The following is a 25,715-nucleotide window of genomic DNA, read 5'->3' as shown; positions in this document are numbered from 1 at the left end:
TTATACATTACGACAATGTTACGACATATTGAGCTGTATCAATTAGGACAATGTTACAGCATACTCAGCTTTATACATTACGACAATGTTACAACATATTGAGCTGTATCAATTAGGACAATGTTACAGCATACTCAGCTTTATACATTATGACAATGTTACAACATATTGAGCTGCACTGTGTTATAAAAGCTTCCGCACTGCCATCTACTGGTACACATAAGTAAAAATATACTTATCCATCATCGTTGCTTGTTTTTACATCAAAATATAACCCCATATTTTATTTGTTTTATTTTGTGGATTTCAGTGATTTCTCGTGTTCTAGCTTCTGAGTTGATATTGGTTAGGTTAATCTAATGGATAAGATTACTCTTTGCTCTAAAACTTTAGATACGAACTAAAAACCAGTTGCACACACAATCGTAATCGAGAATGAAGATTTAGGTTTAGTCTTAACTGTCGCTGAAACGAGTTGAAATCTAATTTTTATTTTATTTCTATTAGAATCTCTAAATGTAATAAATTTGAACTTGCTAAACAGGGAAAGCAGTAACGTTTTAAGATACATTTCAGTAAACACCAAGTTTTTAACTTTTTCTTCTAACACTTAACTTTGTACAGCGTTAGAGTATCTAAGTGCGACTGATATTCGACCTATTTGCAACTTTATGCTTAGTACACTCGCATATAGGCCCGGCATGGCCGAGCGTGCTAAGGCTTGTGACTCGTAATCCGAGGGTCGCGGGTTCGCATCTCAGTCGCGCTAAACATGCTCGCCCTTTTAGTCGTGAAGGCGTATAACGTGACGGTCAATCCCACTATTCGCTGGTAAAAGAGTAGCCCAACAGTTGGCGGTGGGTGGTGATGACTAGCTGCCTTCACTCTAGTCTTACACTGCAAAATTAGTGACGGCTAAGGTTTATCCTCCTGGTTGGGGGTTGTGCAGTGGGCTAACAATCTACTCACTTAAAAACCAGCCTGTTAATGAATCCGCAAGCGATTGCGGCCCTATGTTCCTTCAAGGAATCGAGAGGCATAAATAAATATAATAATAACACTCGCATATACTTTATTCTGCGATGCGTATTTAGGTTCTTCGCACTTAGGTACTTTTATAAGAGAATAAGTGTATAATATTTCATCATTGGCTTATAGAATTCGTGTTGTTTCAACGACTGAAAGGGGATCATGTTTGGTGCGACGCGGATTTGAGAGCCGCGACCCTTATATTACGAGTTGAACTCCTCAACCCGCCTGGCCATTAACAGTAGGAGGTAAGATATATTTTCTGTTATTTACAAAGATGTTTGAGCTTTATTCAAGTGAAGTTGGACCATTTTCGTTGAAATATTTCATGTTTTTGTATTCCGTCATTGACTGACATTTGTCATGTAAGTGTACGTTCCGTTATTGATTGATATATACTGCTGGGCAAAGTCTTAAGGCCCATGAACATAAAGAAAAAAATATGCATTTTCGTTGTTAGATTCAACCACTTATTTGAGTAGAGCTTCGAAAGATTAAAATGAGAAAAATAAAAATAAAAAACTTTTTCAGCATTTAATAGGGAAAATGTGAACACTATGAAATTAGCCTAAATACTAGCTGGTCAAAACTTTAAGACCATACCAAAAAGAAGTCCTAAACAGGGTAGGAAATGCCCAACAAGAGGTCTCAGTAGTGAGTTGCACGGCCGTCATTGCGAATAACTGCAAACATTCCCTTTGGCATGGTCGATATAAGCGTTTGCAGAAGGCTGGCTGGAATGTTATTCGAAGTGGTAAAGATGGCTTCACGAAGATCATGCACTGTTTGGAATTGAAGTCCATTTCTATAGACTTCCCTTGCCATCCACCCACAAATATTTTCAATGGGGTTCAGTTCGGGCGAACACGCTAGATGGTCCAAAAGAATCACGTTATTTGCCATGATAAAGTCCTTTATCCTGTGGGCATTGTGGATTGCAGCGTTTTCCCTATTAAATGCTAAAAAAGGTTTTTTATTATTTTCCCTTTTTTATTTTCATCTTTCGAAGGTCTACTCAAATAATTGATTGAGTCTAACAACGCAAAATGCGTATTTTTTCTCTATGTTCATTGGCCTCAAGAATTTAGTCAACAGTGTATATGTTCTGTCACTTACTGATATCTGGAAAGAAATATACAATGTGGTTGATCGACAAACATTATTCCCACATTTATTGATTTTTAGATAAAGATACGTACTCGGCCATTAAGAGACAAGACTTAAGACGAGAGGTAATTAATTTAGCGAAATGAATTTCTAGTAATTTTGTAGTTTTTCTTACTGGTAAGAAATGTTGTAGCACGACAATTTTAGAATAGGTTTCTGTTTTGTTTACGTACCACCAGGTGTAGCTATTTGGTAATGAGATTTGAAGATGTACTACTTATATAGTGATGGCTTTTCAAGCCGGAGACTTAAGAAAAGTCGTCTAACAATTGAGGATTAGGTTCCTTGCTCAAAATCTCGTAAACATCGAGTGAGATTAATGTTTTTCGGATCCCTTAACCCTCATGCCTTTAAAACTGCTCTTCCCTACAGTAGTTACCTAGAACAAATGGCCGTTCTAAAATGGATCAAGTCCTTAATCTGTAATACCGCAGGCGGTATTGGTCCCAGAAACACTGCTACTGTTACAAGAAATGAGGGCTCATGTGTAGATTGCGCAAAAGGATGTATTAGGCTTAGGTGTGAATGCAAAATGTGCTATTTCGTATCCATCGTAAAAACGGTACAGAGCTCACATTACGAGTGAAAGAGTGGGTTTCCCGAGTGCGTTATCATAGTTCATAAACGACAAGATAAAAAGAACTTTTACGAGGAGAACAAAAAACAGACATCAGACTGAAGATGAGACGTACAAGATCCGTGAGATGTCATGATCATAGATTTAAAGTTTCAGTTTTGTTTTTCGTATCTCCGGAAAATGCACAAAAGGTTCAGTGCCCTTCATAATTTAAATGTCTTCTTATTCCTTACGAGAAGGAAAGAATGATGAACCAGCTCTACATCAGTTTCTTCTGTCAGTGCCACTAAATGTCTTTCAGTTACCGATGCACTCAAGCACATTTCATTTATTATTCACTCTTAACGCGGACCCCAATGCCACATCGGTTTATCTGGGGACTCCTATCACTAGAAACGGGAGTTCAATACCCGCTATGGGCAGGGCACACATAACCCATTATGTAGCTTTGTGCTTAATTCCAAATAAACAAACACGTATTAAGGTAGTCATTTTGCTGATTCATTCTGAAATAACGTGTAGTATACTTAAACTGTTACGCTAAACAAACCTAATGTTTTTACTGAAATACGTAACTGACACGCAAAGTGTATCTGTTTATCTTAGGACGGCTGGTACGGTATCAACACTTCAGATAATCTTCACGTTAAGAAGATCGAAACATTGTTTTCTGCTTTATTGGTAAAAGTGTTAATACCCATATCCTGAGATACATTTTAACTTCAAGTGGGCTTCTCGTCATCACGAATGATATGCAAAGTATTTTGTAATATATGTGTTTTCACTAAAACATATGTGTGGTATGTGATGTAGTTTGTATTATCTTTGATTTCTCAATCTAACAATTTATCAAAGTAATTCAATATAGAGGGAAGTGTGCGAGTTAAATAAATTTCTACAGCAGTAAGTTACGTGTGATGTTGACGACTCTCGTCCTGGCGGCTCAGCGGTAAGCCAGAGAGCTTATAACGCTAAAAATCTGGGCTCGATACCTGCGGTGAGCATAGCTCGGTTAATCTTTTGTGTAGTTTTACGTTTGGAACAAACAAGATGAAATAAGAACAATTAAAACAAACCATTTCACTTCGTTGTTACTATTGAAAAAAATTCCATTGAATGAAAACTGCATGCGACACTTATCTAGAACGACACATGCGCCACCTTTTGGCGGAGTATCTATAATTTACAAATTATCTTTATTCCATATACTTTATCTAACCACTAATGCAACTTTGTGATTCAGACATATCCCGGAAGCGCGAAATTATTGGACACTATTTTCAGAATTCCAATAAGTAACGATGTTCCTTTAATTCTTCGGTGTTTCTTTTTAATACGCATTTGACTTTCCAAACCGAAGTTCAACGCTTATTTTAAAAATCTCTCGTCAACCCTTCTGGAGATCTGTTAAATCATCTTTGTTTTATAAGAAAATAAGGAATTTTCTTCCACACCACTAGGATTATTTTTGTTTCAGAACACGTTACTGTTAAATTAAAGTCCCCACGCGACCCATTAATACTTTTCTCAGCCAAAGCTCTAAGCATCCAGCGCCGAGTACAATGCATTGTGTACTCGTTCGTCTTGTTAAAAGCTTTCCCGCTGCCGTTTTGCCTAAGTACCGATTACAATCCATTAAAGTTTAAGACGAAAGCTTTTTCAATCCGTTTCCATTTTTGTTCTTGTTTTCACTGTGATATTACTGTGTTTTAAAAACACTGCCTTAGTGCTCGTGACGCAAGGCACGTGATGATCTCACTCCCATGTGCAGTTGGTACATTTGAGAAGACATACGAAGTAATCAGCTCAGTATTAACGTTAAAGTGAATGGATATTTGTTATTTCAACAGCATAGCTCCCAGCTCTGGTTTGTTAGACGAATAAAACCGAGAAGCTTATATTTAAGTTTAGAACACACAATTCACAGAGAAATTTACGAGTGTTTAAAAATGACACTAAGAGTTTGAAGAAGCTTATCACGTGTTACAATGAAGGTGTGTAAATTTAAAAATGACACTAATAGTTTGAAGACGTGTATCACACAGTACAATAAAGTTGTGCAAATTTAGCAATATTAACGAAACGTTCCTTTCAAGATATTTTTCCTAGTTTAGCTTATACACAACAAATATTCTATAAACAGTCCATTAACCAGGAAATTAAACACTTAATGTTTTATTATGAAAACATTCCTTATTTGCTTAAAGTTGCATTTATAAACAGGAACCTTTCTATAAATATGAATATAAACAGGAACCTTTCTATAAATATGAATATAAACAGGATCCTTTCTATAAATATGAATATAAACAGAAACCTTTCTATAAATATGAATATAAACAGGAACCTTTCTATAAATATGAATATAAACAGGAACCTTTCTATAAATATGAATAGTAAATGGGAAATTAAATAATTATTCTTGAGCGTGATGACCGAATTTTTATATACGTGGAAGAATAAATACATTTGCACAATTTTAGGTTCTGAATATAAACGAACATCTGAGGGTCGCAGGTTCGCATCCCCGCCTCACCAAACATGCTCGCCTTTTCTGCAGTGGGGGTGTTATAATGTGACGATCAATCCCACTATTCGTTGGTAAAAAGAGTAGTCCAAGAGTTGGCGGTGGGTGATGATGACTAGCTGCCTTCCCTCTAGTCTTACACTACTAAATTAAGGACGGCTAGCGCAGATAGCCCTCGAGTAGCTTTGCACGAAATTAAGAAAAACCACGAATATAGGCTTTAAGTTAATTAAAACTTTATTGTTCATTTGATACGATTTTAAACATTTAGAATTGGATAAGATTAAGTGTCTGATTGTTTAAAATTGGTTTTTTTACAAGACGTTTAACAAACCTGTAAACAATTATAGAAAACGTGTACGATACGTTTTGTGTAAATACTTTAAAACGAGCTATTTATTTGTTTCTGAATTTCGCGCAAAGCTACACGAGGGCTGTGTGCGTTAGCCGTCCTTAATTTAGCAGCGTAAGCCTAGAAGGAAGGCAGCTAGTCATCACCACCCACCGCAAACTCTTGGGCTACTCTTTTATCAACGAATAGTGACCGCCACATTATAACGTCCCCACGGCTGAAAGGGCGAGCATGTTTGGTGCGACGAGGATTCGAACCCGCGACCCTCGGAATACGAGTCGAACGCCTAAACCCACCTGGCCATGCCGGACCAGTTATTTTAAAACAAGCGTAAAACATACTATACGTACGTTTGTATAGTATACATTCATTATCATCAATGTTTTCATACAACATCATATAACTATGATGCAAGTTAGTCCAGTTGTGTTTACTACTTTTTTAAGTACGAGTCAATACATTTGTTGTTCTTCCTGATGTATTATTTGTGCTTACATTGGTAGATTTCCACTTTACCACTGTTTTCAGTGAGCTTAGATCAATTAATACAACGAAGAAAGACGACTTTGAAATATTACAACATCCACCAAAGCCACTAATCAAATTGAACGTGCTCGGAACGCTTCTTGATGGCTATTCAACCGCTTGGCTCTGACTACTGAGGGTAGGGTGGTCAGTAGAGTGCAAGAGGCCAGACCTCGCGGGATTTGTTAAAGAACAAATCAAATTATAGGTTTGCTTGACCAGGCTGTTCCACATTTAGCTGCACTGACATGTATTTTTTAATACTATGAATAATGGCCACAAAAAGCCAAACGCCCCTTCCTCGGTTTGAGCTTTTGTTATCCATTCTGTCGGACATGCTAGTACAATACATCAAGGAAATTGGAGGTCATTTGTGACAACTTGTCTATTTCTGACATTCCTAAGTGACACCATACAATTATAGTCATTAGTCTAAGCGAGTGACCAGACATGAAGAGACATTATTTGACTAGGCTTAGTTTTTTAATATCGAACACGCACACACAAATAATAAAATTCATCGTGCCTCGTTTTCATTTCGCCACGCAGCAATCCAGTTCCATGCTGAACCTTTCAAACATGTACACTACAAGTTAAAGAAAAATAGAAAATATTTGATGACAAAGTTAACTTTAAAAGTTTAAAAATAATTATTTGTATTTGAGATAAAATCAGCCACGTTTGCGATTTCTCTTACGTCACTACCTAAGATTATAATTTTTCTTGTTAACAATTAATTCAGGACTACTTTGCTCCCTTTGGCCTTTCTGATGCTACAGTTTTAGTTTCAATAAATAAATGCACTTTTTTTTTGTTAGAATGGTAAATAAACCATTTTATGTTAAATGGTTATTTTTTCATTATCATCAATGAATGTAAGTGTAAGAATGCATCTTTGTTTTTTTCCGAGATTTCATGTAAAGTATATGAAATTTTCGAAGGTTCACCCGATTCATTAACACGGCTTTCATTTTCTTTTTTGTCGCTTGGTTGTGTGAATATCCGAAACTTAACGATGTAAATTTGTGATTAAGCTTGATACTGTTTATTTATCTTTAGGCTTGATGTTGTTGTTTGTGGATTAGTCTTAATAATGTTGGTTTGAGATTAGGGTTAACAGTGTTGTTATGTAATTAGGCCTAATTAGGTTTGTGATTAGGGCTAATAATGTCCCACTTAAAAAAAACAACAGATAATACAAGTCTTAAGCTTATCACAGAAACAAATTAATATGTACAACAGAATAGTCCTCCTATCACTTTGATCATTATTGCATTAAGCTTTGAAGCCTAGCATTCTCGGTTTTCTTTGCTAGTGTAAAATAAATTACGATTATAAGACGAGTGAACCTAGTTTGGATCTGACTTCTGAGATAAAAGGTGTTCAGAGCTGTATTACCCCATCTTAACTGGCCAACCTAAAGTTAAATAACTAATGAAATGTGAATTACTTTAGTTTATAATAATTGTTATTAAGCACAAACATACATAATAGGCTATATGTGCTCTATCTACCACTGGTATGGAAACTTACCACTGAGCCACTGAGAGCCTTTATACGATAATAATTTATAAAATGCACTAGGTAATCCTCGTGAAAAGTGTTTTTATTTTATGGAACTAAGCAGTAAATATAATGAGTACAGTAATTTATTTTATACATAAAAAGGTTAGAAATACGTGCTATTATCCAAGATTTTGATTCGATTCAGATCTTTCATCCTTAAAACTAGGCCTTATATGTTCTCTGCTCTTCTTCCTGTTATGGAAATTTCGAGCAAACAATGCTCGAATCGTTAGAAATACTCATTTGTTCGCGTAACTGTCCAGTCAAGCCCGTGAAGAAGACAAATAAAAAAATTAGGTTCCAATTCAGTCCTAATGAACCACGCGGCCGAGATAAGCTAAACTCGTAAAGGTTGCCACGAACAGGTTGTTAAGTGACAACGTATGTCCGTATGACTGATATGTTCCGTGCCATCTATGTCGTCGCAGCTCGCTGGCCACTGCTCACCGGTAAGTATCCCAAAGTTGGGATTACAGATGAAATGTTTCTGTTTTTGTAATGTCTTAACAATGGATTAAAGAACACATTTGGAAAACGTTTTATTGCGTCAATTTCTGGAAACCACACTACTGTTTCGTGCTTGAATCCCACTATTACCTACAAACAGAAAATAAGAAAAAATAAATAACCCCTTTTAGTAGGTGTTGATAAATAACCCCTTTCAGTAGGTGTTGATAAATAATCTCTTTCAGTCTCGGTGTTGTTAAATAAGCCTTTAGTAGGTGCTGATAAATAACCACTTTCACTAGGTGTTGTTAAATAACGCCTTTCAGTAGGTGTTGATAAATAACCCCTTTCAGTAGGTGTTGATAAATAATCTCTTTCAGTCTCGGTGTTGTTAAATAAGCCTTTAGTAGGTGCTGATAAATAACCACTTTCACTAGGTGTTGTTAAATAACGCCTTTCAGTAGGTGTTGATAACTAGCCCCTTTAAGTAGGTGTTGTTAAATAATCTTTTTTTCAGTTAAGTGTTAATAAATATCCACTTTCAGTACGTATATTATTAAATAACCTCTTTCAGTAGGTGCTGATAAATAACCCCTTTCAGTAGGTGTTGTTAAATAACCACTTTCAGTCAGTGTTGTTAAACTATTCCCGCAAAAAAGGCTAATATTGAAACTCTAAACTGTCCTGTTTAAGTCTTGCAACTCAGACCAGGATTAGAAGACTGATCATGTTGTAGTACTTTACATCACACATTAAACAGTGGGATATGCATAAACAGGAGGTCTACCGGATACTGTATCCCAAACAAGCGGTATGCCACATATCATAAACAGGGGTCTACTGAATACTGTATCACAAACAGGTGGTCTACAGGATATTATATCAAAAAGACGAGTCTACTGGATACTGTATTACAAACATGGAGTGTAACTGATAGTGTATCACAAACAGGGGTGCTGGATACTGTATCACAAACAGGGATGCAAAGATACTGTAACACTAACAGGGGGTGCTGGATACTGTATCACAAACAGGGATTCAAAGATACTGTAACACTAACAGGGGGCCTGTTGAATACTGTATCACAAACAGGGATCTACTGATAGTGTACCACAAACATGGAAGGTACTGGATATTGTATCACGAACAGGGAAGTGCTGGATACTGTATCACAAACATGGGTCTACTGGATACTGTAACCAAACTGTGTAACAAGATTTAAAAAGCTAAGGAATTTATCTAAAACTCGCTATATACATATAATGACAAAGTAATATGTAAATATATAATACAGTGCTTTCTCTACGTGCACGCACTATCTACATTCCTACCCCGCCCCTTAAGTTGACTATGGTTTGTCAAACCTTTAGGACATCAGTATGTTTATTACGAGAAAAGACCACTGTCGTCATCTACAATATTTTCACGATAAGGTACTTTATTTCAATGATGAACGGCTAAGTAGTGCCATATAACTAAAGCTAGAAAAATTGGGTGTCTCGACTGATAATCTGAGGTAAAACGAAAATAAAATGTAGAAATTAAAATCAAATAAATAAAAGTTACTCAGTAACTAAAGGAGAAGAGAACACGTGGTAGATTTACGTGCTATTTTATGTCTACGACGTAAATTTGAGGCCAGAACTGAGACCGTTACATTTTCATTGTTATCACGTCTCATTACTTGAAGCTTAGATCAGAACTGAGACTGTTACATTTCCAATGTTGTCATGTCTCACTACTTGAAGCTTAGATCAGAACTGAGACTGTTACATTTTCATTGTTATCACGTCTCATTACTTGAAGCTTAGATCAGAACTGAGACTGTTACATTTCCAATGTTGTCATGTTCATTACCTTGAAGCTTAGATCAGAACTGAGACTGTTACATTTCCATTGTTATCATGTCTCACTACTTGAAACTTAGATCAGAACTGAGACTGTTACATTTCCAATGTTGTCATGTTCATTACCTTGAACTGATCCAAGAATTGAAACCGTTTCGCTTTAATTGTTATCATGTACATAACCTGGAGCTGAACCCGTGACTCAAATCGTTTCGCTTCTAATGTTATCATGTCTATGACTTAGAACTGAGCAGAGGATTGAAACCTACTGATTATATCCACAATTTACAAGTTATGAGAAACTTATAATGAACACTTTAAAAAGACATTTAGTGTTTTATAGGTTTACCGCGGGGCCCAACCTTAAACCTTATCTGCCAACAGCCCAACACGATAACCGTTAGGGCGCATCTGATCGTGTTTCAAAGAAAATTGTATTAAATATGAAACATCAAAAAAACACGAGAAGCTAAATTATTATAGAACTGTTTACTGATATGAAATGTTGCATTATTTCGGAAGCAAAACGTATTTTAAAAGTAATTTACGCACCTATCGGTTTATGTTTCTATTTAATTTCTTTTCAATGAATAAAAATTGAACAGGTTTCACTTTACGTTCACACGTATTCAGGATGAACCATTAGAAACTTAACTACACGAATGTCAGGCTTATCTGAACACAAGTTTCAACGACAAATAATTTGTTTCTCACCTATTTTATGAACATTGAGAAATATCTAACTATCTAAACACACACATATATAACTTTCTATCTGCTTTTTAAGTGTATATATAATTTCTATGTATAAGTATATACCTGTGTTTTTAGCTATCTGTGTATATATATATATACATAATTTTATATCTATTTAAGTATAATGGCCCGGCATAGCCACGTGGGTTAAGGCGTTCAACTCCAACTCCGAGGGTCGTGGGTTCGAATCTCCATCGCACCAAACATAGTCACCCTTTCAGCCGTGGAGGGGGCGTTATAATGTGACGGTCAATCACACTATTCATTGGTAAAATAATAGCTCAAGAGTCGGCGGTGGGTAGTGATGACTAGCTGCCTTTCTTCTAATCTTATCCTGCTAAATTAGAATAGCGAAGACAGCCCTCGTGTAGCTTTCTGCGAAATTCCAAAACAAACAAACTATTTAAGTATGTGTTTATATATATATAACTTTCTATTTTTTTACCTAAATTATATGTATCTATATTTTGCTAAATATAATTATATATATATATCTTTCTAACTATCTCTTTAAATTTCTGCTCATCTAACTCTCTATCTATTTAACGTTGTGTTTTTCTTTCTAGCTTCCTCTCTATCTAAGTGACTGTCTATTTGTTATTCTGTATGTTTCTTTATTCAACTATTTACCTATGACGATATAAATACGTTTTATATTTTAAATCATTATAAAGTTAAATATTTCACGCAGCGTAGCTTCTGTAATATTCTCTCTCTTACTTCCGAAACTATAGCCTGAGGTTAGCCAAGAGTAGCCAGATCTAGATTCTAGATAAATCATTTCATTGAAAAGCAGGAAATAAATGGAGCAGACAAACAATAACAAAATCTGTAAATGAGGTTCAAACCATCTGAACCGTAGACGCTAAGCCACAAAACAAGAGACAAATTCCCTGCTTCCAATGCTCCCTCGGTCCATAACTCACGCCCTAAACCCACTTGGCCATATAATGTCTCCCCCCCTACAAACATTAATGACTTACACTGTCATTTGTCATCAAAATTGTTAGCTTATACAGATGCCTTCACAGCAAATAAGAACAAAGGCGGAAAGTTGTTTTGCCCGTGCCAAATCTTCGCGCCCACATCCATAACAGAATCAATTTCGTTTTTGTACCCTCCACCTGGAAGGAGGAGTCACGTGATAAATGAGTGCCATTCTGCGATGACGTATTCTGTTATTGTTGAGCTGTATGGTAAAATGACATTAACATTCCTACTACATCGTCTAATAAATCCGTTGTGTTTATTTGGCACATACCTACGTGTTATTTGCGCAGTGGTGAATAAAATTATTCAAATCAAATCTACTGTCGTGATCGAAGATAACCTGGTGAATATGATACAGTTAATATAATATTTCAATATCACCGTTTCTATTGCGGGTCATTAATTTGAACCGATCTACAACAGTGTTTGGGTATTTTCTAAAGTTGTGCGTTAATCATTAACGGTACACATTTTTTATAGTGGTACATTAATGGTACAGGCCCGGTATAGTCAGGTGGTTAAGGCACTCAACTCGTAATACGAAGGTCGCAGGTTCGAATATACGTCACACCAAACATGCTCGCCCTTTCAGCCGTGGCGGCGTTATAAAGTGACGGTCAATCTCACTATTCGTTGGTAAAAGAGTAGCTCAAGAGTTGGCGGTGGGCGATGATGACTAGCTGCCTTTTTTCTAATCTTACATTGCTAAATTACGGACGGCTAGCGCAGATAGCCCTTGAGTAGTTTTGCGCGAAATTCAAAACAAACCAATATTAACGGTACACAGTTTCTATGATGTTACGTTAGTGATATACAGCTTCTGCGGAAGTACATTAACGATACACAGCTTCTACAGTGTTACATTAATTACTGACAGTTTCTATGGTAGTATATTAATAACAGTTTCTAAAATAGCACGTTAATGACAGTTTCCACAGTAATACATTAATTATGGATAGTTCCTATGGTGATATATTAATGATATAAGTTTCTACAGTGGTACATTAATGTAGATAATCCCTAGAGTGGTACATTGATGGCACGTGGTTTCTAAGATGGTATATTTATGACACATACTTTACACGACGACGTATAAATTATAATTTCAACATAACGTGCTGTCTAGAGGAAACAGTATAACAAATTAAATATAGTTTTTTCATGTAACAGTAAAACTGAAAAAAATAGATATTTTACTCTTTGCGTTATATCCACACATACCTTTTTCTCTTGCCCAAAAAATATACATTTAGCCATCAGCAACACCCTCCGTCATACGAACCATTCTTTATTTATTGAACAGTAAGACTTAACCGTCACTTTTATTACGCACTCACAGACAATAAGTGCTGCAACAACGGGGCACGAACTTAAATCCTCGGAATCACCATCCACATATGTTAAATACTATATCCAGGTCGGCTGGAAATATTTTGCAGGAATATCGATGAAAAGCGGATAATAAAAATAATATTGTGGTGATGTTTAAACAATGTAAAACGATATTGTGGTGACGTTTAAACAATGTAAAACGATATTGTGGTGATGTTTAAACAATGTAAAACGATAAACATTATTACACTTGATGAAAATAAAAATGTTGTGTTGGTGCACGCTTAAAGCGCTTGCAGATTAGGAATTAGCAGGGGAAACTCTTAACTGTTGGAGTCGAAAGGAAGGAAACAAAAACTGACCAGCTTGTGTAATAGAACAATTTGAGTAAAGTTAGAAAACACTTACAAAACTGTGTAATACCACACTTTGAGACAGATTAAACAAGCACTTACCAAATTGTGTAATACGACACTTTGAGACAGGTTAAACAAACACTTACCAAACTGTGTAATACCAAACTTTGAGACAGGTTAAATAAACACTTACCAAACTGTGTAATACCAAACTTTGAGACAGGTTAAATAAACACTTACCAAACTGTGTAATACCAAACTTTGAGACAATTTTAAACAAACACTTACCAAACTGTGTAATACCAAACTTTGAGACAGGTTAAACAAACACTTACCAAACTGTGTAATACCAAACTTTGAGACAGGTTAAACAAACACTTACCAAACTGTGTAATACCAAACTTTGAGACAGGTTAAATAAACACTTACCAAACTGTGTAATACCAAACTTTGAGACAATTTTAAACAAAACTGACTAGATTGCTTAATACTAAACTTTTATTCAAGTTAAGCTTCACTACAATTTCCAAGTTACTTACACCTTTCTCAGGTTATCTGTTCAAGCGAGATAACCATATCCCGCTCATATTTTTCCATTGCTCCTCTAGTTTGGTATCACGCTCATATGATAAGCAGTGCTCCAGAAACATCAGAGTTTTGAAAATTATAGTCCTTGTTGTTCGGTTTTGTTTTTCTCCAATCTGTTTCAAATCACATTCCCAATAAATGTTATAAATAATGGTTTAACCCTCTAGTGGTTATGTACTAACTGTGGTCATTTCTGGATCATGTGAAAACTTTGTATTCTATATATATCTTCAGATAGATTTTTAATGTTAAACTATACCAGTGCTTTGCGAAATTGCACAGGCAATACAACCAAGGCTAAAACCAATGAAAAACTAAAGTGATGAAAAAGCTGACGAATGATCTGAGTATTCAAGGTTTCAAACCTGTGAAACTGTCTTTCCTGCAGAGCTACAAAGTGCATCTCATCAACTTGCAACTGAAATTGTTTGTTTTGAATTTCGTGCAAAGCTACTCGAGGGCTATCTACGCTAGCCGTCCTTAATTTAGCAGTATAAGACTAGAAGGAAGGCAGCTAGTCATCACCACCCACCGCCAACTCTTGGACTACTCTTTTTACCAATGAATAGTGGGATTGATTATAACGCCCCCACGGCTGAAAGGGCGAGCATGTTTGGTGCGACTGGGATTCGAACCCGCGACCCTCGGATTACGAGTCGAACGCCTTAACACGCTTGGCCATGCCGGGCCCCCGTGGTCTATATCATTTTAGTTAATAAAACCACAAACTGACACTTTGGTCTCTATCATTGTATTTCATGAAACTGCAAGCTGATGCTTGGTCTATATCACTGTATTTAATAAAACCACAAACTGACACCTTGGTCTATATCACTGTATTTAATAAATCCACAAACTGACACCTTGGTCTATATCACTGTGTTTAATAAATCCACAAACTGATACCTTGGTCTATATCACTGTATTTAATGTAACCACAAACTGACACCTTGGTCTATATCACTGTATTTAATAAAACCACAAACTGACACCTTGGTCTATATCACTGTATTTAATAAATCCACAAACTGACACCCTGGTCTATATCACTGTATTTAATAAATCCACAAACTGATACCTTGGTTTATATCACTGTATTTAATGTAACCACAAACTGACACCTTGGTCTATATCACTGTATTTAATAAAACCACAAATTGACATCTTGGTCTATATCACTGTATTTAATAAAACCACAAAAAGACACCTTGGTCTATATCACTGTATTTAATGTAACCACAAACTGACACCTTGGTCTATATCACTGTATTTAATAAAACCACAAATTGACATCTTGGTCTATATCACTGTATTTAATAAATCCGCAAACTGATACCTTGGTCTATATCACTGTATTTCATGTAACCACAAACTGACACCTTGGTCTATATCACTGTATTTAATAAATCCGCAAACTGATACCTTGGTCTATATCACTGTATTTCATGTAACCACAAACTGACACCTTGGTCTATATCACTGTATTTAATAAACCACAAATTGACACCTTGGTCTATAACACTTCGTTCTTTAAGAAAAGATTTCTAGCATTGTTTTAATAATACAATGCTTTACTTGTGCTATACTTTGATTTATAGAATACCAAAACAGCATCCAAAACTGCGTTATACCTTGGTCTAAGGTTTAATTTTTTACCTATAATGTAACAATGCATTATCCTTAGCTTGGTATATAATGTTACAACACTGCATTTGCGTTATATCTTCACCTATAATATAACAGTACAGTATTCTCACCTATTCCTGCTGTGTCAATAGTTTTTGGGGTAAATTTTAACAATACAGTAACATTACTTGTGCCATATTTTGGTCTAAAATGTAACAATGCGGTATTCTTACCTGTGTTTAGTCGATTGTGTAACAATACAATAAGTCTATCTGTGTTATATTTTAGTATATAGTGTAACAGTATAGGAGCTGTACCTGTGTTATACTTTTGCCAGTTGTGTAACAATACAGTTATCTTATCTGCTCTTCGTCGACGATGTAACAATAAACTGTTGTTGCTTTTGCTACATCTTGTTATAAAGAGCTTTCTCTGAACTAACCAAAAACACAATCATCAATGAAAGACATCAAAAAGTTACTTGATAATAATTGTAGTGTTAAATACAAAGTCCTGTGCCAATCATGAATAACCTTAGTTATTCTAAAACGTGCGATTATTCTGTGATAATTAATTATTAATAACTGTTAAACGACGTAGCTGTTAAGTGATTTGTGAATTAATATCTCAGTACGAGATTTTGGAAACTGGATTTTTTTAGAGGTCGTAGATGCTCGTCTTCCATTAGGTCAACAGAAGGTCAACATCTGTGCGATGGTTCTTTTCTACCAATTTGGATGGCCCAGTCTTCACCGCAGATGTTCAAACAATGATTCTCACGTTTTCGAGAAGAGAAAGCTACGTTCTTATCTCCAGATCGTGCCGGTAGGGTGCAGGTACTTAAAATGCTGTTAGAAAATGTTGAAGTAACAGCAGCGGGTACCGCATTAAAAAGCCATCATACTCTGGAACTAAGACGACCATTATCAGTTGTGAATCCTCTGGAGGTCAGTTAGCGCCAACGTACTGTGAATTCTCGAGGGTTTCAAAAATGAAGTCAACAGAAGAAAGGTACATTTAGAGAAATCTTGGTGAATCATTTAGAAATTTATAATAACAACGCGGGTTTCATTGGTTTCCAAAGGACCAATAATAGGTTTAGGGTTCTTGATGATGTTTCTCTGAGCTGGAACTCTTTCCTTCCATACAAAATGATGTTGTTGTTTTATAACAATGAAAATAAATTTAAGGCGATCGAAATGTTGAGGGTCTACAGGCCTGAGATAATATATAATAGTTGTTTTGAATTTCGCGCAAAGCTACTGAGGGCTATCTGCGCTAGCCGTCCTTAATTTAGCAGTGTAAGACTAAAGGGAAGGCAGCTAGTCATCACCACCCATCACCAACTCTTGGGCTACTATTTTACTAACGAATATTGGGACTTACCGTCACATTATAACGCCCTCACGGCTGAAAGGGCGAGTATGGTTGGTGCGACCGGGATTCGAACCCGCGACCCTCGGATTACGAGTCGAACGCGTTAACACGCTTGGCCATGCCGGGCCTATAATAGGTGTTTCTATTTAATATTTACTAATTGATGTTTACTAATCTAAATATATAAATTGCTTACCTGTCAAATATTTGTTTTCATTTCAGCAATTTTCACTTCGAATATAAGATGTAGAGAGAACAAACATATGAAAATGTAGTGTATCCATTTAATTAAAGATGAAAGCTATAGGTGCAATAAAAGTTAGCTTATTTATAGTTAAGCACAATGGGATTTGTTACTGTGCTCAGCACGAGTATTGAAACCTGGATTTTGGTGTTATAAGCCTTCTTACTTACCGCTGACCCACCGGAGGGGTTCACAAAAAAAGAGGAAAATTGTAAAAACGTGCCAGATAATTATATTGTTAAAATATAGATCTAGGAAGTGAAACCATGTAATAATGTTTCCTAGTTACTACGCTAGTTTTCTTTTGCATCTTAGACATAAAGATACGTGAAAATAATTGTTTATTGGTTATGAATTGTATCTTTACGACGAGTTAGGCTAAAGTATGACGGACTTCTTTTAGCATTTATTGTGGTGAGTAAAGCACAGTAAGTGGATCTACAAGCAAAATAATAAACGGACATTAAGTCAAAGGCTGACCTGAGGTCTATATACTGGGGAACAAGTAGATTTGTAGACAAGTCATTAAAAAATATGTGAACACGATGTTAGCTGGTATGATAGTAATTAATACAAACCTTTATCTAATAGTTACCTTTCACAATTGTAAATGAAAAACAAAGAACAAAGGTTCCTACTTGAGGATAAGATCTTCTATTTATACAAAGACGAAGAACAATGATTCCTACTTGAAGATAAGGTCTTATATTCATAGGACGAAGAACAACGATTCCTACTTGAGGATAAGGTCTTCTATTCATAGGACGAAGAACAATGATTCCTACTTGAGGATAAGGTCTTATATTCATACAAGGACGAAGAACAATGATTCCTACTTGAGGATAAGGTCTTATATTCATAGGACGAAGAACAGTGATTCCTACTTGAGAATAAGATCTGATATTTCAAAGACGAAAGAACAATAGTTTCTACTTAAGGATAAGATCTTATATTCATAGGACGAAGAACAATGATTCCTACTTGAGGATAAGGTCTTCTATTCATAGGACGAAGAACAATGATTCCTACTTGAGGATAAGGTCTTATATTCATAGGACGAAGAACAGTGATTCCTACTTGAGGATAAGGTCTAATATTCATACAAGGACGAAGAACAATGATTCCTACTTGAGGATAAGGTCTTATATTCATAGGACGAAGAACAATGATTCCTACTTGAGGATAAGGTCTTATATTCATACAAGGACGGAGAACAATGATTCCTACTTGAGGATAAGGTCTTATATTCATACAAGGACGAAGAACAATGATTCCTACTTGAGGATAAGATCTGATATTTCAAAGAACAAGAAACAATGGTTCCTACGTGAGGACAAAGTTTTCTAGTTGTTCAAAGACGAAGAACAATGGTTCTTGCTAGAAGACAAGAACCCTCTTTCGATGTATTTGTTAGTTCTACTTGTAGCAAACACTCTAACTAAAAGATGGATCCATAAGAAATTAGTTGTTGATAACGTGAACACTTCAACAATGTTTCAAGATCAGAATATAGAGTTAACCATTTTCCACTCTTTATAAGATGACAACATTTTCTTGTCGTCAGCGTATTGTATTACGAAGGATAATTCCTTATAGCAACGAAGTCAATAAGATATTGTGAAACAGAAGTACACGCAAGAAAAACAGAATTTTCACTCGAATGAAAACCTAAGTAGTAATACGTTTCAGTTTGTTTAGTATTTTACCGTAATAGAAGCTGATCATGCCAATTATTTGCTTAGAATTTCGCGGAAAGCTACATCAGGACTATTTGCAGGAGCCGTCCCTAATTTAGCAGTTTAAAACTAGAGAGAAGACAGCTAGTCATCACCACCCACCACCAACTGTTGGGCTACTCTTTTACCAACGAATAGTGGGATTGACCGTAACATTATAACGCCCTCACGGCTCAGAAAGTGAGCGTATTTGGTGTAATGTGGATCATGTCAAAACTTTGTATCTTACGTTTCGTTTTATTTAACTTGTTTTAACCTTTACAAATATTCTAATCACAACAAGACTTTGCTCTTTACCTTTCACTTTGTTCATTATTTTTACCACCACGGGGGCCCGGCATGGCAAAGCGTGTTAAGGCGTGCGACTGGTAATCTGAGGGTCGCGGGTTCGCATCCCGGTCGCGCCAAACATGCTCGCCCTCCCAGCCGTGGGGGCGTTATAATGTGACGGTCAATGCCACTATTCGTTGTTAAAAAAAGTAGCCCATGAGTTGGCGGTGGGTGGTGATGACTAGCTGCCTTCCCTCTAGTCTTACACTGCTAAATTAGGGACGGCTAGCACAGATAGCCCTCGAGTAGCTTTGCGAGAAACTCCAAAACAAACAAACAATTTACCACCACGGGAACTCCAACCAAACAATGATTTGTACATCACAGCTTATTTTGTTTGTCTTTTTTTTTACTGTTACGAGCATTCTCAATACCTTACATTTTACTGACTTATTGCTAGATATGACGAATCTTTAGAAATGTAATATACTACTGTTGTTTTTTAGGCTTAACATACAGACGCATACAGAATAAAATAACTAAATGCAAACATTGAAGACGAGAAAGATTTGTTCTCGGTAGAGAAGTGACGGTACACATATTCCACTGTGAGAAGGCAGTGGTCAATTACACAATTGAGGAGTAACTTGAAGAGTTTTACTATATGTATAGTTTGTACATTAAGAAAGTTTCTTCAGATGCTTTAGATTGAAATAAAGAGACATTTTTCTTCAATACAAATAAATCCCTAAATGTAATTACGTCTCACTGTGATTCAGAACAAGTCTGATTCTATCAATAAACTTCAATCGATTTTTAGTAAATGGTACTCAAGACTTGCTGCCATCTGGCGGTTAAAAGTTAATTCATAATAAATTTCTATGTGTAATTTATGTTTTCGAAAAAAAAAAAAAGAGTGTTTGCTCCATTAATAAAGTATCCAAAAATGAATTACGTAAATTTCCGTTTTATTCATTTTGTTGATCCGTTTAATTCTTTGAAAGCCAAAGTACTTCCTGATTTGATAAAAAATATCTCGTCTTTTCTCATAAGAATAGATAGAAAAAAACAACAAATAAACCCGTTAAACCCAACAGTTTGTAGCCTGTTTGTGTCGTACTTAAGTTGACGACATAAGAAATTTTCCGTAAGCTTATTAAATTATATTTAAATACAGAGTGTGGTATTTGAGCTTCATATCTATAATCGATGGAGAAATAAATGCACTATAAGCTACTTAGTACACGGATTTCTCTTATTTAATAGAAACCAAAATTCGTAGTAGACTTTTAAAATTATTTTATTTTTCAACCATACATATGATTATGTATATACAAATACATTTCATCAAGTCACTAACAAAGAATCCCTAACTAATATTCCCACAGATAAACATCAGATATGTTTATCCTCACTGACAGCTTTCGTATAGTTGACTATTCTCTTTTATGAACAAAAACTATGATAATTTTATTCCAGAAGAAAACCTGTTAACATTTCGAAAGAACTCGAGTTTCCTCGTGTTTAGAAATCGACTTGAAGTTTTTTTTTATTATCTTTTGCATTAAATTTTTCACCACATGTTAATAAGTACATATATGTGTGTTTTAAAAAAATACTGTCTAAACCGGTTCATGTATTTTATCAATGTATTGCGATGATTTATTTTTCGTGTGATTTTTTAGAAATTATTTAATCAGTAAATTCTTGAACTGTTAAACTCTTGTTTCCGTTGCAGTTCGAACATTGGCCGGTAAAACCGGAGAAAATATAATAAGATATTTTATATGTTTTCAAAGACCTTAACTATGAATGCTGTAGACCTCTACCCCCTCTTAAAGTTTGATATGACGTGGCTCAAGTGACGCTTTCTACAAGTTTACTGTCAGTTTCAACATTTTTTCCAACCAATCACAACCACGGTTACTTAATCTTAAAAAGCAAAGACAGCAGTTTTTCATTGGGATTGAAGGCCGAACGAAATAGACTTTGAAGTGCTAGGTTTAAGTTTTGGTTTTGTTTTACACAACCTCCGTTCTTTCCTCCCAAATATATTCAGCTCAGCTGGCGGAATATCTCGAAGCGTATTCAGATATGTCGTACACATATTACCCTTTAATTGCTGAAGTTAAAGTGAAGTTTTCATTCTGGGGTTTAGAATGTGCAACAAAAGTTGGACAACGTGACCGGCATGTCTTATTAACCAAAGGTTTTCTAAAGAACGTCTTTAAGGACCGAGAGCCGAGTGTTTGACAAGCTGTAAACTAAAGTCAAGATGTTGACAGATATTTTTCGGGGGGAAGTGAGGGAAGAACAAAACAGCTTACCACTAAACTACACAATCCTTCCAGAGTTAAAAGCCTTTACAGAAAACACATCACGGATTTAAGTGGCGGTGACAGACAAGCCTATCGTTAAGGTGACACTGCTATCCTCGCTTCGGATTTCACGAGAGGAGACAGCCGTTATAATAACGTGACAGGAGAAACCGAAACTACTTTATTCGAATTGTTACATTTCAAGATCTCTTTTTGTTTCTTAGGACCCAACAGATAATGTATTCTATAAATGTTGTTTGTTTGTATTCAGCGACGTTGTATCTGAGATTGTTAAATTAATACGGCATTCTGGATCGCTTCTACAAAAACCTTAAAATCATCATTTAGGAGATTTTAACAAATCAAACTGAAATATCAGCTTTTATATTTAACTGGACACTCACCAAATGTTCCATTTCGTCTTCCGAAGGGTTCTAAAAAACTTAACTGAAGGATCATCTTGGTTCTTCTCTACCCAACTGAACACTTTCCAATTATTAATATCATGTTCTACGGGTTCTAACAAACTTAATGAAGGATCAGCTTTATTCTATTTACGTAACTAGACACTTACCAAGTGTTAATACCATGTTCCAGAGGGTTTTAGAGATCAAATTCAAATATTAACTTCATTCTTTTTTATCCAGCTCGGCACTTATCAAAAGTTTATATCATGTTCTATAGTGCTAACAAAGCAAACTGAAAGATTGACTTCATTTTTCTTTACCTGACTGGACACTTACAAACTGTTAATGTCGTGTTATTTAAGGCTCTGTTGATACTAAAGATTTATTTAAACTTTGCCAAGTTTGGTCTTGATAGGAGAGATGATACACAATGTGAATGAGTAAAAAGGCAGAGACGGATTGCTGGTTGTAAAATGAAAGTGTTAATAATTTTCTTTATACTAACGCCATGGAATTTAAATTAACAGTTTCTTGTCATCGTCCTCATGAAACCGATACAACCGTATCAAGTACCATTATTTATGTTAGTTGTTAAGCTAATATCACGTGACGGTAGTAGCTATTTAATTAGAATAATTTTATAAAATCTAGTAAATATGTGCTTAAAAGTCCGCAATGAATAATCCATAATAATCGTTCACTCATATGATTATTCTGTAAACTTGAGCTAGAAACTGCTAATCTAGTTTGATTGGCCTAACCAATACTTATGTATCTTTACGCTCTTTTACTATACAGTTTTGCTGCTCCAAATCAGCCGTCTTTAATCCGAATAACAAAAAAACAGTTCATTTTTTAACTATCAGGTGAAGCTGTAGTAAACATTTTAGACCGAGAGCTCACGTGACTCATTGCGTAGGCATGTGCAAAAAATTTACGTTAAATTTAAGCGGGTTTTTGGTAAATAACTCTGCACATGAGTCTTATATTTAAACCAATTAAATCTCCTAATTGTAGGATATAACGATCTATTAAATTTGAAAAAGAATCCATAAAAATCCATAAAAGTGACGTATGTTTTTCAGCCAAATAAGGTTTCCGTGCTTTTGATACGAACACAAGAGGAAGTTCAGTCAGAATGTAAGACGTTATATCTCAGGTATTTAATAATGAATGGCCTTGAAATTTGGGATGTGAAGTAACAGTCCATTCTTTCTTTTTTTGGCCGCAAGACACACTACAATGTGTCTTGATGCCACAATGTGGCTTTGCTATAAGAAAACACACACACACACTTTTGTATCGTTCAGTTTAACTTACACCGCTTACTATATGTCTTATTTCTCAGTTTAATCCATACTACTTATCAGATGCTGTAACCTTCAGTTTATACCGCTTACCAAAAGACGCATCTCTCATTTTAATCTCTACCGCATACCAGATGCTGCACCCTTTAGTTTATTTTATACCACGTACCAGATGGATACCTCTCACTTCTTACTTCATTAGTCATAAAGAATGTTTGTTTGGTTTGTTTTGAATTTTGCGCAAAACTACTCGAGGGCTATCTGCGCTAGCCGTCCCTAATTTAGCAGTGTAAGACTAGAAGGAAGGCAGCTAGTCATCACTACACACCGCCAACTCTTTGGCTATTCTTTTACCAACGAATAGTGGGATTGACCGTCACATTATAACGCCCCCACGGTTGAAAGGGCGAGTATGTTTGGTGTGACGGAATTTCAACCCGCGACCCTCAGATTACGAACCGAGTGCCTTAACCACCTAGCTATTCCACGACCCATTAAGAATGAAAAAATAAAGAAACATGGCCGACCCCTTTATAGATGTACTATACAGCAAAGTTACTAAGTAAGGCAAAGAAAACATTTTACCCAACGTCATTTAAATAAATCATAATACCTTAATATGCAAGGAAAACACCTATACAGATTCAACAACTCTTATGAGTGCATTGTAAAATAGGAAATTTAATTAAACACCTTTACCTACCCCATTAACTGCGTTCTATAATATAAAGTTTTTAATAAAATACCTTTACCTACCCCATTAACTGCGTTCTATAATATAAAGTTCTTAATAAAGCACCTTTACCTACCCCTTAACTGTGTTTTATAATATAAAGTTTTTAATAAATCACCTTTACCTACCCCTTAACTGTGTTCAATAATATAAAGTTCTTAATAAAGCACCTTTACCTACCCCTTAACTGTGTTCTATAATATAAAGTTTTTAATAAAACACCTTTACCTACCCCTTAACTGTGTTCTATAATATAAAGTTCTTAATAAAACACCTTTACCTACCCTTTAACTGTGTTTTATAATATCAAGTTCTTAATAAAACACCTCTACCTACCCCTTAACTGTGTTTTATAATATAAAGTTCTTAATAAAGCACCTTTACCTACCCTTTAACTGTGTTCAATAATATAAAGTTCTTAATAAAACACCTCTACCTACCCCTTAACTGTGTTTTATAATATAAAGTTCTTAATAAAACACCTCTACCTACCCCTTAACTGTGTTCTATAATATAAAGTTTTTAATAAAACACCTTTACCTACCTTTTAACTCTGTTGTGTAATATAAAGTTCTCAGTAATACATCTTTACACCAACACTAACCCCTTAATAATGGACTGTATAACTGATTTCCAGGGTCGGAATTAGTCTTGCCTCAACAAATACCCGTTAGGATAAATCTTTTCTAACTGCATAAAGGTCTGGATCACTGTTTACATAGAACATACAAGTCAGGGTTACTATTAACACACCACATACGTGTCAGGGTTACTATTAACACATCACATACGTGTCAGGGTTACTATTAACACATCACATACGTGTCAGGGTTACTATTAACACACCACATACGTGTCAGGGTTACTATTAACACATCACATACGTGTCAGGGTTACTATTACCGCATCACATACATGTCAGGGCCAATATTTAGAGACTCTCTATTTGATTGTTGTTCATTCCTTTGTACTTTCGCTATTTTCCTTAAAAACAGGATGTAAATTTGTCTTTTTTTAATATTAAACTAAAGTTGGAAACGTAGTAGCACATTTATATTCGAACTAGATTATTTTGTTACTTATCATTTGATATCTTTGTATGCCAATAAACTGTTGTAATCTGGCTACTTCGTTTCACTCTTGGCTTTTGTCATACCGCGAGTCCAGAACTACCGTAATGTCCAATCAGTAAAACTGTGTTTTATGCTGTTTAGTAGCCTGCAGACTCTTCTGTTAGTACGACGATCTATTAACCTGAAACTGGCAAATTCGCAGCTACGTGAAGAAACCCGCCAGGCTGCGAGTTTCAAGTTTTGTCTCACGGCAACCTCACTACAGTTTACTTGGGCGTATCTGAGAAGGATCTCTCGGAACCTCTTAAGGCTAAGAGTGATTTACATCGGAAGTCATTTAAGAAAGAAAAGATCTGCAGAGTATTGAATGGTTCTCGCGTATGACACTTAAAGCACGTGGTTACCCGCGTTTCGCCACACGAGGATGAAAATACATAGTGAAACAGCACAACTAAGGCCTCCATTTCTTCTCAAGCATCAGAGGAGATAACCACTTCATTTTGCTACATCTGATTGAAAAACGTAGTCAGATGTAGTGAAGTTATTTAGGCCGCTATAGAAATCC

Source organism: Tachypleus tridentatus, chromosome 2 (genome assembly GCF_004210375.1).
Source record: "Tachypleus tridentatus isolate NWPU-2018 chromosome 2, ASM421037v1, whole genome shotgun sequence".
Taxonomy (NCBI): domain Eukaryota; kingdom Metazoa; phylum Arthropoda; class Merostomata; order Xiphosura; family Limulidae; genus Tachypleus; species Tachypleus tridentatus.
This window is presented reverse-complemented; position numbering follows the sequence as displayed.